This window comes from Culex quinquefasciatus, chromosome 2 (assembly GCF_015732765.1).
Source record: "Culex quinquefasciatus strain JHB chromosome 2, VPISU_Cqui_1.0_pri_paternal, whole genome shotgun sequence".
Classification (NCBI taxonomy): Eukaryota; Metazoa; Arthropoda; class Insecta; order Diptera; family Culicidae; genus Culex; species Culex quinquefasciatus.
In genome coordinates, this window is record NC_051862.1 from 190,969,267 (window position 1) to 190,988,380 (window position 19,114).

Genomic DNA, 19,114 nt, shown 5'->3' on the forward strand with positions numbered 1-19,114 from the left:
TTTAAAGAAAATTGTCAAGTGTCCACTGGTTCCATGATCCGGAACATTTAGAATAGATTCCCGATGGCCACATTTCTGATTCTGGCTATAAATAAAATCAGATTTTTTTTCAAGGAATTTTGAAATTCTGGTAACTAAAACAACTTTTTAATAAATTCAATAAAAATGTTATGTGACCACTGTTTCCCGGATCCGGGACAGTCAGAACAGGTTCCAATTGGCCCCTTGGCCATATTTTGGGATTCTGAAAATATAGAGTAGCAAAAAATGCTTCAACACCACATTTGTTTTTCTAAATTGTCTGACACATAGGAATTTTGAAAAAAACTGCTTAAATGTTTTCTAGTTTCCGGATCCGGATTGGCCAGAACCGGTTCTCAATGGCCACATTTTCGATAAAACACCTTCGGATATGCTTGGACAAACCATTTTTTGAGTTTGTATTGATTGTTTGAAGCAATAGTATGTTTTTTTCGCATAAAGAGCAACAAATTTCAAAATTTTGAAGATTTCGCACAATTTTGGCCAATAATCCGGATTTCCACCGGAACCGGTTACGGGAACCGACCAACGGGACCATATTTTGGGTTTTTCTAACAATTTACCGTCCAATGACACCAGAAGCATCTAAAAAGACCTAATAGAACTTAAGTTACAGTGAAAACAAAATAAAAAATATTTTTTCGACGGGGGGTGATTCATATGCAAAACTTCTGCATTGAATATCTCGAGCTAGGGTAACAATTAAGACATGGGCCAGGTTGCATTGTGTTCAGGAAGCCGATCCCTCGGGGAGTTTTTTGAATCGTCCTGCTAATAACAAAAAAAAAATTTTAGTTACGCTGTGAAATCATTTTAAAATACATTTACAGACCTACCCTTATAAGTTTCCATTTTCATCGACGATTTTTTCCGAAAAAGGGGGAAATGCATTCTAAAATGTTTAAAGCTGATTATACTAACAAATCCGTAAAAAAAATAAGTTTTTTGAAAATAAAAATTTCCCTCTGATTTGCTGGACCAATTTTAAAGGGGGGGCTAACTGGTCGGCAAAATTTTTGAACATAATTCTCTATGGCTCAAATCAATCAATACATATTTTGAGAAAATAAGTTTTGTGAAAAAAAAACTAATTTAAATCAGAATCGATCAGAAAATTCCATCAACAGTTATAGATTTTCGAATATTTACATATCATGCCAAAATTGTGTGGAGCCTTGTATCGGTGAACCAAATTAAATCCATTTCCGCTTTTGGCGAAGATTGGTAAGGAGGGAAGGGGACAAAATATGCTTTATATTATAATCTTCATTGAAAAAGCTAGCACAATCAATTGTCATCAATTTTTGCTTGTCAAGCCTCTATTTTATTTTTTCCAACAAAGAGAATCACAAAATATTTGTATAGTTCAACAGGCATACTGCAATTTTTATTTGAAATATCAATGAATGCATACAATATTATTTTCTTAAAGCTTTGCGTCTAAAATTCTAAATCAAGAACAAGTGTATTTGATTTGAAATACAAAAATGTTTAATTTTTTTGTGCTAGCTTTTTCAAGGAAAAAATAATTTTAAATCTTTCTCCTTTTTATTTTTTTCAGAGCAATGTTGAAGTATTTAACTTTAAATTAAATTAACATTTCATTTAAGAAATTTTGTCAAATTGATTGTTAAAATACATTCCAAAACGTTGAACCTTTGGGAATACAATAAAAACCGCAATATAATCTTCAAACCAAACCCACCCTGTCCAGCTCGTATCCTAACGCGCTGCTCCTCGCTGATTGCCACCTTCCGAAAAAAAAAACGCTCGCTCACGCCGTAGTGCCACACAGCGGCACGGTTTCCCAGGCTTCAACGGGTCGGAAAAACGGGGACAATAAAATATGAAAATCGTGTTTGATTTTCCCATGTCGATTTTTCATCAAAAATGTAAAAATGCGCCCGGCAAACGTTCAGCTATGCAAACACACAAATTTCTGTTTGGATTGAGCCACCAACCGGAGCCCCCGCCATTCCGGGCTCCCTTTCTCTGGTCAGGATGTGGGAACCAAGCCGTGCTGGGCAGTCAGGGACGGTTTTTGCCATCGTGGCCACGGCCACTAGTAGCCGACAGGAATGTCCACCCTGTCAGTGGATGTTGAAATTTTGGAGCTGGCAGGTGAAAACTATATATTTTTTTTTTTTGGAAATCAATTTTAAGGAATCGTTGATAATTTAAAAGTATAGATGTTTAATTCATTAATAACAAAATTAGGAACAACACCATGCTGATGTTTAATAAAAACATTTGTAGATCTATTTAGCAAACCCATGTCTTCGCAGCATCAAAACTCAATTGCTCCTTGGGCAAACTGAGTCTTAATTGAATTGTGGTGCCAAACTGTATTTTCAGCCAGAAGTCATTCCGGTGTATTGTCATCACCGCCACCTCCATCCCCAACGGCCCCACAATCATCGTCACCTAAAAGTACCAGATGTTCATTTCTTCATTTTTCGACAGGTCCCAGTCATCCTCGAGCATCTGTCAATCATTTCCAGAGCAGCAGCAGCAGCAGTCTTAATCACACCAGGGCCAGCAGCCATTTCCTCGGATGGCGGGGAAGCTATCCTCAGAATCGTCACTCACTTTCTCCCAGTGGAAAGGCAATTCCTCAATCAGCCCAAAGCGATTTCCTTATTACATTTCTTTCAATCTACCACCCACCAGCGCCTTTCCCGCCCCCTTCTCTCACCCATTTGCCATTTCATGTCTTGTCGCCTGACAGCGATTGTCATTCGCCCACGTGGGAGGTACTTCATCACACCGCTGAACAGTGGAGTTGACAAAAGACGAATGTTCAAAACTGCCAAAAAATCTAAATAGATTTTTTTATACTATTTTTTTCTTTCGTCTTCTCTTCATTTTTTTCCAAAAAAAAACAAATAATGGGGCAAAAATGGTAACCTAGAAAAATATTTTTTCAAGGATAACTTTTACATTGGGCTGTAAATATCTCAAAACTATTTTCTTTGCATTTACCATCATATGGAATACTTTCAGACTTAAATAAAAAGAGATTTTAAAGACCACAGATCCGGAAACAACGTTCATCGTTATTTATTTATCTTGCATTCAACTAAACTTTAAAACATATTTTTTATTTTATTCTGAACATATTTTTATTTCAAGATTATATTAAAACCTTTCAAAAATTCCCCAACGAAACAGCACGATTCGAAAAAAAATGTCAAATCGAAAATTGTTTCCCAAATCCGAATCCACACTCATATCGGTCGTGTAACGCAACACAAAAAAGTTCGTAGAACCGCAAAAAATCGAATTTTCAAAACTTGGTTAGAAGTTCATAAAAAAGGCAACAAGGAAGCAAAATGCACCCAGAATTGGGAAAAATGCATAGAATTCTAATGTTTTTCGAATTTTGCTCTTTTGTTGAAAAATCCTGTAAATATCAGACAAAATTAATTTGTTTCACTTATAAATGCTTAGTCGGGTTACAATTTTTTTTGTTTACAAATTATAACCACATTTTTCTAACACAATTGAAATAGAATAATTTTGACCCAACATTAAAAAACGTTACTTAATCCACCTTTAGGTGGTTGGTGCCTTCCTCTCATTTATAGGGTGATTACAATCCCCTAAAGTGTCCACATGGTTTATGGATCTCCCTTAACGTGATCGCAGCACCTAAGAGGTCCTAATAAAAATAAGTGATGAGTAAAAAAAAAAGACTTCCTACAGACTTTTTGTCAAGGTTATACAGACACCGCCTTTCAGGAAAATGGCATCCCTCTACAAGGCTTTTTTCGTGGCGATCAGACGGGAACTTTTGAGGTTATGTAAATTCAGACCATTTTTTAAACTGCTTGTAATTTTAGATAGGTAAGCCAGATCTTGAAAATTCTTAATCCACAAGTAAGGTCTTCTCATATGCTTTCTAAAAATATATAACATGTGAGGGTTTCATGAAAAAACCACCCTTTTTACCATAATTTTAATTTAATATGAAACAGTTTTTTTAACATAACTTTTTAAATACATGATCAAACTGCATGAATTTAAAGAGCAACTTAGGGGACGCTAAGAAGGGTCGATTTAAACCATTCCGGCCAAAATCGGTTGAGCCTGTGACAAGATATTCCAGTGACATTGATTTGGTACACATGTCTACAAAGCCAAACACACAGACATTTGCTCAGCTGGTGATTCTGATTCGATATGTACAAATGAAGGTAGGTTTAGGAGGTCTAACTAAAAAGTTCGTTTTTCGAGTGTATAGCCTTTCCTCAGTAAAGTGAGGAAGGCAAAAATATTTAGTTTGGAGGTTTTGAAATTTTGATTGGTTGAATATTACCTTTATTTTGAGTAATATTACTAAAAAATGTGTAAAAATGTGAACCTTATGAAAATTCATCAGAAACGGACGAATATTCATCAATTTCTGATGTATTATTACACATTTATTTTGACACACAAGCTGTCACCATTTCCTGATGAATATTACCATCATTTTTTCTGTTAAGGTTTGCATCTAAATTACGAGTGTAAAATATAGCATGTATTTTTCAAGTCACATATGATGTTTATTGTAATTGATTTCCTCGGTTTCAAAATATAAGTATTTTGATGGCATTTTTTTCACATTTGATTTTTTTTTTATTGGCCGATGCAAATATTTAAAGTTTTTGTCCCTCGGCTCTGGCCGGGATCGAGGAGGGAGGGGGGAGTTTGGTTAAAAATATAATACCGGAAGACGGGGTGAATTTGATAACCGGGGTGCTTCTAATTCAGTATAAAATGCAATACAAATCGAAAATTTTGTAAACAAAACAATTTTGAACAAAATTCCAACTTTTTAACAATTTTACCTTAAATTTATATGTATTTTATTAAAAGCTTATAAACCTAGTTAACTTAATAAAAACATTGATTGTTTTCTTAAAAACTATATCAGCTACTTAAGTGATGTTACATTTAACGTAAAAATAAAGTTTGAACATCTAAAATATGACTTGAACAAGAAAAACGTTACTTAATCCACCCTTAGGTGGTTGTTGCCTTCCTCACATTTAGGCGGTAATGCTATCCAAAATAGATACACAAAGGCAGACCATTTAGTGTTCTATCAACTTGAATCATTATTCATACCATCTGATTGGGTAGTCAGATCTTCATGATTCAGGGCATTTCTGTGCGTATAACTTTTGATAGGGTTGTCAGATGTGCAATCTACTGAACTCGTTGGAATGGTGTTTTGATTACCTATCCATCGACAGGTCGCATTAAAAATCTGGACAACGTTTTCATCGAAATAAATGAGATCCGGCCTCTAAAAAGTGCATAAATAACACTTAAGTGTGCATAACTATTGATATGGTTGTCAGATCTTCAAACTTTTGAACTCTTTGGAAAAGTCTTTTGAATACCTTTCTTAAAATGTGTTTCTTACAAAAACCACCCTTTTTACAATCTTCCGGACTTTTGTTAGAATCGTTTTTTAGCATGACTTTTGATGTACTTTACTAAACTTTATAATTTTCAATAGCGACTTATGGGACCGCAACACTATGGGGTTTCAGGCGGCCATAAATCGAAAAACCGACATACTCTAAATATTTTTTTGGTATTTTTTTTCGAAAATAAACATTCTAACATTCTAATCCGGAGTTTGAAAGTTGTAGGTTCAAAATTCACTGAATTGCAGACCTTCAAAGGCGAAAATGGTAAGAAAAAACATGTTTTTGACAAAAAAATGATTATTTTTCATAGTTGTACTGTGTAGCTGTTTATGTATTTTTTCCTGCATCATTATATATATTCAGAAAGGTAATTGATTCAACTTTTCAATAACATTTTTCAAAACACACTTTTACAGGCTAAAAAAAATATAAAAATCAAAAAAGATGGATTTTTATTCAAAATTTAGTTTTTTTCAACTTTGTTAATGGAGTACTTTTTTTGTGTGCATTTGTGCGATCTGAAAATTTTGCAGCTTAAAATTTGAACCATGTCCTAACTTGTCTCCAAATTTCAAAGTGCACTTATGTGCACTTTTGAGTTATGCCATTTTGAACATTTTGATTCATGCAAGAAAATTAATGATTTCGCGTATACGCTTGGTTAAAATCACATTATTTACCTGCGGAGGCAGAAATGACGTACCTGCTATGTATGTTTTGAAATTGATTTGATATTCATGACTTTGTTGGTACCCTAAGTACGTTTAATAAAATTAGAAATTCCTATTCTAAGTATTTTACAGGAACGATTCGTCGAATATTCATATTAGTTCGTTGTTGTGTTCTTTTGAAAGTATGGATAATAATACCGTAGTGTCCCTGTACGATATAACGAAGCAGAAGCACTATTCTGAAAACGTGAGAACTGCTTTCGAGTATATTTGTAAGAATTACAACATTGCAGAACCATCACATGATCAACTCAGGGAAAACCCACAGAGGAAAAACTACGCATGTTGTTCTGTAGCTTCAAAACGAGGTATACAAAATCCCATAGAAGAAGTTCATATTTTAAGTAATCTAACGACAATCGGTTACATAGTGATTTTGATTTAGAAGAAATTATCGTGGAAAACGTGAATTTTGCAAGTGGATCAACAAAAAACGTGGACGAGAATCCATACAATGTTCCATAAAATAAACCGTCTAAAATTCTAAAACACCACAAAAATCAAATTTTAATTGGAGGGGTAGGGGGGGGGGGGTGGTGGGTCTTTAAAGAGAGGTGGATTTTAACTCAAGAAGAAGGGGAGGGAGATTGAACGTAAATCAGAAACTTTAACATAGCATAAACCGCCATTCCGTGCATCAAATAGACAGAGCAAGAATATTAAAATTCACCACTTTAATGCATGTGGCCTCAAATATATGAAAAAATCGAAAATTAAACTTTTTTTTGAAAAATATCAAAATTCATTTGTTTTCATTATACTAAGTACAAACAACACAAAAAAGTCACAAAAAAAGCAAAAAAATATTTTTGGCCGCTCGCTTATATGGAAATACCCCATAGTGCGCAAGTCGGATCGAATGAGACCAATACGGTCCAAATCGGTTCAGCCAGTGCCGAGATAATCCTGAGTCGATAAGTATACATGAAGGTCTAGTAGGTCAAATTAAGAATTTCGTTTTTCGAGTGATTTTATAGCCTTTTCTCAGTAAAGTGAGGAAGGTAATACTATGACTTTTTTTTTATTTTTCAAAAAACTATTGAATTTTTTTTTTTTCAAAATAGTTCGTGGACTTTAAGTGGCCTACAACAGTACATGTTTTAAAAATAATAATCTTGAGAAAAACCTCACCTGTTGGAAAATATTCCAAAAACAAATTGAAATCCTGTCAAAGACACCCCGGTTTACAGTAATTGAAATAAAATGCCAAAGTCTCACAAAAAAAATTTGAAGAAAACTATTTAAAATGCATTTTACACATGTTTAGTTGTTTTGCAAGTTGACAAAAAAAGTTAACGAAAAAAATAAAATAAAAATAAAAAAATCAAAAGATTTTTTAATAAATCCAAAAATGCCTAAATAATTCTAACCAAAGGGGATTTGTATTTAAATGTGTATTTAAAATTGAGTTCAGCTTATTGCACTTAAAAATCATTTTTTTTACTATTAAAAATATCTGCTCCGAATTCTCACAGATACTTATTTTTGCCTAAGGAATCAATTTTTTATTGTTGGTTGTATGTGTATTTTTGGGTTGTTCATTTATTACGTCCAGAGATTTTTTAACGACCTGTTTCGGCCGTTTCAAATATTTTTCAAAGTTAATGTTAAAAATCAAAAAAGTCGCACAAAACAGTGGTTATCGATATACATACTGCAAATGAAAGGTAACAAACTGCAGAATGAAAAAAATGATTTGAATTTTGATGTTAAGTTTTTTTAGCCCCTCCTATTCGATCTCGTCAAAAGCTGCAGGACAAAAAACATTTAATAAATTCGTACAGTACGTGAAAATTTGTCCATGCTTGCCACGTTGCATCCATCTAGAATTTACCATTTTTTTAGTTATGGTGAAAAAACGGAGCGATTCACACAAGTTTAATATAAAAAAAAACAACATCCTTTCAAATTTCGTGCATCTACTTCAGAAAAACCAGCGCCACGTTAAATTCAATTATTTTTAAAGGTTATATTAGGTTCGGTTAGGTTTAAAAGGTGCTCATTATGTAGAAATCAAATTTTCAAAGTGCTTTACTAGAAGAATGATTTGGACTTAATCTGTTATTTTTGCGTCTTTTAACATTATTTATGGATCATCCTGATAAGGATAGAATAATTATAATGTTTAAAATAAAGGTTCGAATTATTTTGGCCAGGGAATTCCAGGCCATATTTGAGCCAAATCGTAGCTCCTTTAATGTGGATCATGAGAGTTAAACGTATTTACATTGCCATTTTAGTTTTAGTTTTATTTTTTTAAGTTTTTTACTCTTATTCTGTACAAAAAATATAATTATCAAATTAATTATAACTTTGAATTTACAACCTCGACGACCTTAATCAGTTATTTTATTTGCAAAGTGATGGCAACTTTGAAAGATAAATCAAAATTACATAATTTTTATTTCAAATTTCAAAATCAAGACAACCTTACATCCCACAGTGCCATCCCACCCACCGAAGACAAAGTCAAATCAAACAGAACGGATTTCGCTCGAAGCCACCTCGCCGCGGCGAACCTGATTCTTGTCTTCTTGCACACACACTCGCCCCATAACGGCCTCTGAACCTTCCTCCGGATGTGCCACGTTGCATCCATCGAGGTTTGTTTCCATCATCCTTCCGGCCGTGGCATGGGAACCAGCAGTGGAGGCCCCGTGGCCACGGGGCATGTGGCAAGCGCATAAGTACAACATTGACGACATCGGCGAGGCGTTCGCGGAATGGGGAATGTCCCCGAGGGACCAGATCCTGTGCCAACATCGCTGACGACGCTGGCGTCTTTGGGCTCTGGTATTGCTCGTCCCTCGTTTTCCGAGGTTGTTTAATGATTTTAATAAAGGACTTTTCCGGGGCTTTCACTGCGGGTTTTTTGGCTTGAGACGGTCCTTGGGGTGCTGTTCGGGAGCAGACGTTCAGATATTGATCGATTCGCTAATGAAATAAAGTTGAATTTTTGAGGTCTCTCAGAATTGTACAAAATCGAAAAAAGATCCCAAAAAAATGAGCATAGCTTAACACACCGCGTCGACTTCCGGCACAAACCACTCCGTTATCCAGCAGCCAGCTAAATGGATTAAGTTGTGTATCCATCCCGGAGATTAATCCCTAACGTTGACTTTGAAATACCGGAGCCCGGCTCTTGTTTGTAGTGTTCTTCACAACTTGGCAACAGCAAAGTGACAACCAGACACCCCTCCCCCCCCCCCCCAACCGAACGTGAAATGCTTCTTCCCGCGGCGGGCGGGCGAAAGCGGAAAAACTCAATTAAATTATTTGACACAAGACGTCGTCAAGATTTATTTATCAATCCATCACGAACAGATGGGAACGACGCGGCCAATGGCGCTGGTGGGAGGAAAAGTGTTTTCACTCGATGCTGCTGGTTCGAGGGAGTAAGCTTTTTGAAGGGGAAAAATATCCTGAAGAGGACCCGGCGAGGACTTGACGGAAAAGCATCGCTTTAGGAACGATGGAAAATAGTTGATCGGATTTTTCTTGTTCCAGGAAATCTGGTGACGCACGCAATGTATCAAGCTAGGAAAATCAATTATACAAAAAAAAAATGAAACACTAGGCCTTGATTTTTTTATACTTCCTATTATTGACATACAGATATGATCCTTTTTTGTCCAACTGAAGATTTTTGCTCCAGGTGGTAGAAGATGTTCTATTTCAAACTAATAGTTTATTTAAATGAAAAAATATTTAGATGAATTTATTACAAAAAAATAAAATAATTTGTTATTCTAGAAAAACTTGAGTTATCAAAAAAGCTAAACTTTCGAATTTATGCTGTAATAAAATTATGTAGGCCAATTTTACAACATCAACACACATTTCAGAATTTTAAAAACTATTGGAACTATCGATTAAGTTTTGAAATAAATCCGTAAAGTAAATTATTTGCAACAAAGTTAAAGTTGAAACTCAACTTTAAGAAAGGAAAACCCCCATAAAGGTGTACTCTTTAATTTTGACAATGAAGCTATTCCATGCAATTTTCCCATCTCTTTTTAATTTTTTTCTCGGATATATTCTAACATTTTTGCCTTCTTAAATATTTGATAACAATGATTCTTTATGTATTTTTCTTTCCTTTTTCTAATTCTCCTAAATAAAGGATGAAGATTATGCTCTTGTTTAAATATTTTGCAATATTGTTTTCATAGAATTTTCTCTTCGTTTTCGTTCTGTTGAAGGGAAGATCTGTTTAAAGAAGTACGATGTAAATATTTATCTTCAAATCTGTAATTTTTGACATCGTTGATTTTTATTTGCGATCATGTTGTTTTTACAATTTTCCCCTCTTTATTAATTATTAGGAAAAATTGTATACATCTTAAAAGAGATTTTACCTTTTATAAGTTGAATTGGGTGGGTTTGAGAATTCCTAAAACGATCCACGTAATTTATGGATGGTCCTTTATGCCAAATGTCCATTATTCTGAACGTCCCTGATGCCTTTAACCAATTTTGCCAAACCTTCTTCTGAAAAATTCGTTATGTCAAATGTCCATTAAGCCAAATAAGGTACACCCGTTTTTTTACATTTTTGATATAAATTTAAACCAATCAGCTTCAAAATCGCAACTTAGTGTTTCAAACCATAATCTCGGACAAGAGCGTCTAATTTCCCGGAGTTACAAAATTCCTAGGAAACGGGAAATATTCAACAAATTTCCCGGGAATTCAAACTTGTAGAAAATTTGACGAACTTTCCGAAAAAAATTACACTGAAAAAAACACGTCACTTTTATGAGTTTTATTTTTATTTTTAAGTTCTAAAGTCAACCTCAATGAGCGAAATGCAGGATGGAGCAACTCACCTAAAAACATACAAAAATCATTCATCGAAACTGTTTTTTTTTTGAAAAGTGCTCTAAACGTCAAAGTTTTCGAAAAACCGAATACGAGAATCGATTCTCCAGACAATTTTACATTAAAGTATCCATATTGACCACTGTCCTATGCCCAATCCTTGGGAAGTAACAGCGATTTAAAAATAAAAATTTTGATAAGATTGCTTTTATATGGTTTTTGACAATTTACAGACATAATTTTTCAGCCTCGTAAATATTTTTACCGGAAAGCTCATCCAATTTCCTATAAGATTGTCTTTGATTACTTTAATAAATAACTCGTTTTTTTATGATTTAAGCTAATTTACTATTCAGGCTACTGAAAAACACTGAACAAAATATTCAGTTTTCAGTTATGAGCTTATATCTGTGAGCCCATATTTCCAATTGAAATGTGGTCAAAGACAATCGTATGGGAAATTGGACGAGCTTTCCGGTAAAAATATTTGCGAGACTGAAAAATCAAGTCTGTCATTTAGAAATCGTCAAAAACCATCAAAAAAACAATTTTATCAACATTTTTATTTTTAAAACCGCTGTAACTTCACTAGGATTGGACTTAAGACAGTGGTCAATATTTTTGTCTGGAGAATCGATTACCGTGTTCGGTTTTTGAAAATTTTGAAGTTAAGAGCACTTTTCAAAAAAGCAGTTTCAATGATTGATTTTTGTATATTTTTTAAGGTGAGTTGCTCCATCCTGAATTTTTTGTGACTCTTTTTGTAACATCTTAGGCTATTTTCACAATAATTTTGAATGATAAAAATATCGTGGGCACACTCATAAAAGTGACATGTTTTTTTCAGTGTATTTTTTTCGAAAAGCCCGTCAAATTTCCTACAAGTTTGTCTTTGTCCACTTTTCGATAGGATGCAACGGCTTCGAGATACAAAAATAGAAGTAAGAATATCGAAACCAAGATTTTTTTAAAGTTTAAGAATTCATCGCCGTTGTGCTAACTTGTCGTACGTGCATTTTGGGCAAAATTGAGTTAAGAACGCCTCATCTTTTGACCTTCACAGATCTCCAAAATTCGATTTTAATCCTGAGATATTCAATGAAAACCAAAAAAAGTTCCGAAAATTTTTGTCACTTTTCATATGAAAGAAATTTCAATCTTGTCGTGCTATCTTGTCACTCCCTGAAAATTGATGTAAGTGCGACAAAGGGCAAAGGAATTTCAGGTCAGAACGTGTTTGACGCACGTACAAGCTAGATTACCGTAAACATTTGTAATTATAACTCGGGACTCCAGCAACCAACTTCAACCAAAATATCGGGACAATGCACATAATGGTCAGCCAAATAAAATGTGTTTGTTGTTGTTTACATTGCGTGCTTTTGTTTTTGTTTATTCAAGGTCAAACATTAAAACGCGTTTTTCTCGGAACGATGAAATAGCGGGTGCGACAAGATAGCACGGCGACGTCGAATTGTGAATTTGAATTGAGAAATATTAAAGATCATTTTAAAAACATATCAAATCTCTTGAAGTGAAACAAAAACAAAAAAAAATCCTTAAAAAATATAATTAAATTTGGAGCCTTCAAAAAATGTCAACACTAGAGCTTCAATACTGAAAAAAATATCAAATATCTGATTTTCACCTGGAATCTGCGATATGCCTTCTGGATCAGCAAACATATGAATATTAACTCAATTAAAAAATCCATCTGGTTAGTTCAGTTATAACTTAATCATTTTCCTAATCACATTTCAATTGAATAAAATTTAAAAAAAAAGTTTTTCTGCAAGATTGATTGTATGAATTTAATTTTTTGACAATGTCTAAACATATTTTATGAGTTTATATTAATCTTGAAACACTGAGTTGATTGGCTCTGGAATGTCCTCTACAGCTTTCCCAAAGAGTGTATGGTGCTAGCTTGCCCCTAAAAAAAGATACAACGTTTTCAAAACTCGTCTAAAAAATCACGTTTTAGACGAGTTTTGAGGGCGCTATATCTTCTTTCAGGAGCAAGTTAGCATCATACTCGGCAAAGTTGTAGATCACAATCCAGAGCATCTGAATATGAGTCCGGTTTTGATATAGCATGAAACGTGGATTTGATAAATATCAAAATCCAAAAAATGGTTTTTTCCATACAAATTTATATGGAAAATTGAATCGCTTTGCGCAAAGTGAGGACTAAACCAATTGGTCCCAAACTTTGGAGAGTTGTTTAAGGCCCCAAAAGAAACTGAAAAAGTGCTGTGCTGGAAAATCGATTTTGTTATTACACCCAATTGTACATATGTGATTTTTCGACTATGTTTAAACTTAATTATTTCATTTTTATAACAAAAAAACAAAAGCAATCGAAACCTTTTTTTTAATAAACCCGTTCAAAAGTTCTGAAAACTGGTATCCTGAATCGGTGTGACCAAATAATGATCAGTTTAAAAGCGCAATCAGTTGAACATTTTAGAAAGGACTGTTTAACTCATGAAAAATATCAAACCTTTCGAAACCGCAAGGACTTCTCTTTTAACTGTAACAAAGCTTAAATCGAGCGTAACAAATTCGACACTGCTGCCACCGTCGGTGCGCTCACACTGTTGTTGCCAGCAGCAGGTTTTTTTCGGGAAAACTTTTCCCTAGCTGGTGCCACTTCAATAAATTACATTTTTCGACTCAATTCATACGATTTGCTTTACACAATCGTCGCTCCACATTTCTGGTTTGCTGCCGCCGGTTAGGGTTTTGCTATTAGATTCTCACTCCAACGCCACGAGCTTCCATAACATTTTCATCCAAAATGCACTTTTGTGAGTGTGTGTGCTGAGGGGGTGACCCGATGACACATGCACCAATATTTCACCGGACCCTCAAACCCTCGGGTGGCGTAGAGCAGGTTGGGTGAGCGGAAAAGCCCGGGTCAACATTTCATATTCCACTTTCATGTCGAATGCAAATCGCAAAGAGCCACTCAACGATGCTAGATGTGCGGCGGAGGTTGGGGACGGGAACGCAAAAGGAAAACTAGGTAACTCTCAAGACGAAGATTCGTCTTCACGCTCGTTTTGGCAGAAAGCGTTCTGCTCCGGGAGGGTCAAACAGTGGGACTAGGAAGGTACACTTTTTAAACAATTTTTCAATTGTTCAGGAAATACTTTTGAAAAAAAATAATAAAATTCATTCATGGTTGAAACATAAAACAAACACATTCAAACATAAATTTTTGCGCACAATAAACTTTTCAGTTATTTATGCACGGGCAGAAGGTAATTACAAAATTCATGCAATTTCAATAACAAATACTGTTAATAAAACAGAAAATGTTATGGAATCTTCTTGAAAAACCATTTTTGCATAAGGGTTTTATAACAGTTTATGTTATCATAACAAAAATTATTATTGGTCTGAAATTGGTTGAAAGCCAAAACAACTTTGGAATAACATTTTTGTTAAGGAAGAATGCCTTTAACTTTTATTGGGATGATTGAATTAGTTGTTAAAATAAAAAAAATAATAACAAAGATTTGTTCGAAGAATAACTAAAAATGATATTAGTCTGTTATTACAATAAAAATGCAAAAATAAAAAAATCGTAACGACGAATAACAAATCTTGTTATAAATAACATAAAAAAAATTTGATATGATAACGTGAACTGTTAGATTTTTCAAAAAGTTTCCTTAACACTTTTTTATTATTTTAACAGTATTTGTTATTTAAATGGCATGAATTTTGTTATTACCGTCTGCCCGAGACAAAACAAATTTGCAATCTTTGATGGCCCAAGTTGTTTGTCTGAATCCTTGCTATGTTTTTATTTATTAATTCAATAATTTTAAGATGGAATTTAACAACTTTCTTAAGAAAATTATGAAGATCTGGCCTGAAGTAATAACTATTCAAGTGATATTTTTTTTTTGTTTTTTTTTTCAAGCAATATTCAACATTCCTGAATGAAAACTACCCGGGCAGACGCTAATAACGAAATTCATGTCATTTCAGTAACAAATATTGTTAAAATAACAAAAAGTATTATGGAATCTTCTTTAAAAATCAATTTTTGCATAAGGGTTTAATAACAGTTTATGTTATCATAACAAAATTTGTTATTGGTCTGATATTGGTTGACAGCCAAAACAGCTTTAGAATAACATTTTTTGTTATGGAAGAATACCCACAACTGTTATAGGGATGGATCGGATTAGTAGAAAAACTAAAAATGTTATTAGTCTGTTATAACAATAACAATCCAATAACAAAAAAATCAATAACAGATTGATGTGATCGCACACTTGTTGACACATGGCGCGGAAAAATGATCATCTTCTTCAGTTACGTTTTTTTTTTCTTTTATTATTTTTGTACCATTGACCCTCGGTCCTAACCTGGTCACAGCACCTAAAAGGACCTAATAAAAATAAGTTACGAAAAAAAAAACAAAAAAATCAAAACCCAGAGCAGACGGAAATAACTTGGGAATAACAAATTCTGTTATTTGAAAATACTAGGCCAATAACATTTTATGTTATTTATCACAGGATTTGTTATTCGTTGTTATGATTTTTTTGTTATTGGATTGTTATCGTAATAACAGATTAATAATATTTTTAGTTATTCTTCGAACAAATCTTTGTTATTATTTTTTGTTATTTTAACAACTAATCCGATCATCCCAATAACAGTTGGAGTTATTCTTCCATAACACAAAATGTTATTCCCAAGTTGTTTTGGCTTTCAACCAATATCAGACCAATAACAAATTTTGTTATGATAACATAAACTGTTATTCAACCCTTATGCAAAAATGGATTTTTCAAGAAGATTCCATAACACTTTCAGTTATTTTAACAGTATTTGTTATTGAAATGGCATGAGTTTTGTTATTACCGTCTGCCCGGGACGACGAATATCAATTCTTGTAATAAATAACATAAAATATTATTGGACTAGTATTGAGCAATACCATGTCAAATAGGGAATCGGTTGTATCCGACCCTTTCCGATTTCAATGAAACTTTGTAGACATGTTAACCTAGGCATTTATAAGCCATTTTTGTGTATATGGAGCCAGTTACACGCGATAATGACATTTTAGAAGGGCGTTAGTGTTTTAAATATTTTGTATTTCATAATTTAAATACTGCTTTATCTCGAAGCCGTTGCACCGTATCAAAAAGTGGTCAAAGACAAACTTGTAGGAAGTTTCACGTGCTTTCCGAAAAAAAAAAAACATTGAAAGAAAAAAGCACTCCACTTTTATGAGATTTTTTGGTTTTTAAGTTTAAAAGTTAAATTTAAAGGTCAGCCCATGATTTTTTTTCGTTCAAAATTTTTGTGAAAATAGCCTAAGATGTTAAAAAAAGACTCACAAAAAATGCAGGATGGATCACCTCACTTAAAAAAATACAAAAATCATTTACCGAAACTGTTTTTTTTTAATGCTCTAGACATCAAAATTTTCAAATACCGAATACGAGAGTCAATTCTGCAGACAATTTTACAAAAAAGTTTCCATAATTCCTAAGTCCAATCCTTGTGAAGTTACAGTGGTTTAAAAAATAAAAATGCTGAAAAAATGGGTTTTTGATGGTATTTTGGCCATTTCTATATGACATACTTGATTTTTCAGTCTCGAAAATATTTTTACTGGAAAGCTCGTCCAGTTTCCTGTAAGATTGTCTTTCTAATCAGGTAGTTCAGCGTATGGTTCATAGAGACTGATTTCGGTAAGTCGCACAAAGTTGACTGAGAATAGTTTGATTTGATTATTATGAAATTTCTTAAAATAAATGATATCAATAATATTTTGCAGTTCTGTTGTTTACACAACATCAAAGACACATTTGGCAGCAAATTCCACCATACCACATTTTAATTGACGGCAAACTGTGGTAGTGCAGGCCAAAATGAGCACAGCGCTAGTATTTTTTGGCTCTCCTCTCTGAGCATTTTCGTCTGTGACTCGGGTTGACTGACGAAGCAATTTTTTTTAATTTTTGTATAAGTCAGTTTTTACAATGCTCATCTGGTAAATTGATGAACGAACAATTAAGATGTTGTATGTGTTTTTTTTTAATCTGTTTCACACCAATTCTATACTACTTTTTTTTATTTACTACTTTCCTAATCACTAAGTGCCTTTTGAAAAAGTAAGCGAGAGTTGATAATTTTCAAAATGTTCTTCTTAGCTCAGAAAGAAGACTCAAGATGAAATTGAGAATTTAGCACGAAACTTTCAGCAATTTAAAATCTCACCAAACCGCAAATTCTAGTACTCCCACAATGCCCCCCATTAGACCTACCAAGCAAAACCTCACAAACCAGCAGCAGCACGGGGGGCACCAGCGGGACACTTGAAACCGGGTCTAAATTCGTCGTCGTCGCCGGTTTCCACCCGGCTCTTGCTCGGAATGTGGAAGTGGAAAATATTATGCAGCAATTTTATTTCTTTCCTGGTAGAGCTTTTTGTCCGGCGCGTTTCCTTTTGCGAGCTGGCAAAAAGCAATCGCCATATACGTCATATTTTCCAGCAGTTCACCTTCCTTCCCTAGTTTTTCTGCCCCGACTGCTGCTGTTGTTGGCGGTTGTCGTCGGCAGCTTCAATTGAGTGGCTTCGAAGGACTTTGCCGGGTGGAGCCTTTTTTCTCTGCTTGAACTTCCTTCTTCTGCTGCTGCTACTTGCGTCTGGCAAAGTATGCAAATTTATTTATTGATACAGCGAAGAAATTAATTTTCAATATTTATTTCGCCTGCTGCTTATTATTTAACTGGCTGGAAGAGCATAATTCATATTGCTCAGCGGAAGTGCACTAGCCGGACTGGTGAAGGAGCTTATAAAGTTGCATACGGTCAATCTCCTTGGAAAGTTGTTGTAATAGCAGGTTGGCAATTTATGTAATAGCTTTTTTTATTGCAACGTTTCCATAATACTTTTTTCTTGTCGAATCATGCCATGAAGAATGTAATCCTGTTTCAACTCTCCAGTGAGCATCTCATTAGAACTGGGGAATTTATATTACGTCCCAAAACCATCCGACCACATTCCCATCAACATTCTTGATCGAATTGTTTCGTTTCGGTCCCCTGGTCACAAACAAACCATAATCTATGAACCGGTCATGTGGCCACTTTCCAACATCTTCCCCCGGGAGCATGCATCACCGGGCATCATTTATCAAGCCCCTTGGAGAAGGTTTGACAATGTTTTGCTCCTTTTCACCTAGCTTTGAATCCCCTATCGCCCCCTTAAAATGTTTCAAATTGACCGAAATTCCTACACTTTATTGTTGCAAACCTTTATTGTTGGACGGAAAAAAATGCCCCAAACTGGAATGCTATTAGTTTGGAATAGGATTTGCTACCCTCTCCCAAAGCCGGTGTGCCCTAATGATGCTTAAATAACAATCCAGCAGTGAGCATTAGCCAAATGTGAAAGGTTCCACAGAAATACCGATCATCCGACCAAAGGCCACTTTCGCCACCCTCGTTTAAAATACAGCATTTGAATTAGTGCCCTCCCGGTCACCCGGCAAATCCTGTTACCTGGTTATGTTGTGTGTTGCTGCGCTGTACTTAATGATTTGAAATGATTCACGCGTTTTGCTAATCGCTTAACGACTGTCCGGCCGTCCCCGCCATCATCGATTTGTCGGTTACGGGATTGGGAAAGGGATGAGAACAGGACCATCGTTGTAGATGGTAATTTAGAATATCTAAAACTTAGTTCCACTTTAACTAAATAACAGCTAATTTTCCAGTCTAAAATCTTTTCAATCAATTAATAAATAACATAAAAACATTATCATTTTTCATAATTTGAACTTAAAAAAAACTAATGGATTACATCGAAAAGGTCTTAAATCTCACAAGTTATTTATTAGTTTATTCATAACAAACTTGTTTTTAAAAACTTTGTTGGGTCCTTCCCAATGACCAAAGAAGCCATTTTAGGTAATTGGTTCGCCCATATTAGGCTCCATACAATTTTGGCAGCTTTTAATGCAAAAATGGAACGTAATTATTAGCGGGCATTTAAGGGCTGGTTCCAGTGGGCGTACTGAGCCTAAATCCCAAATATGAGCTTGATTGGACGTAACA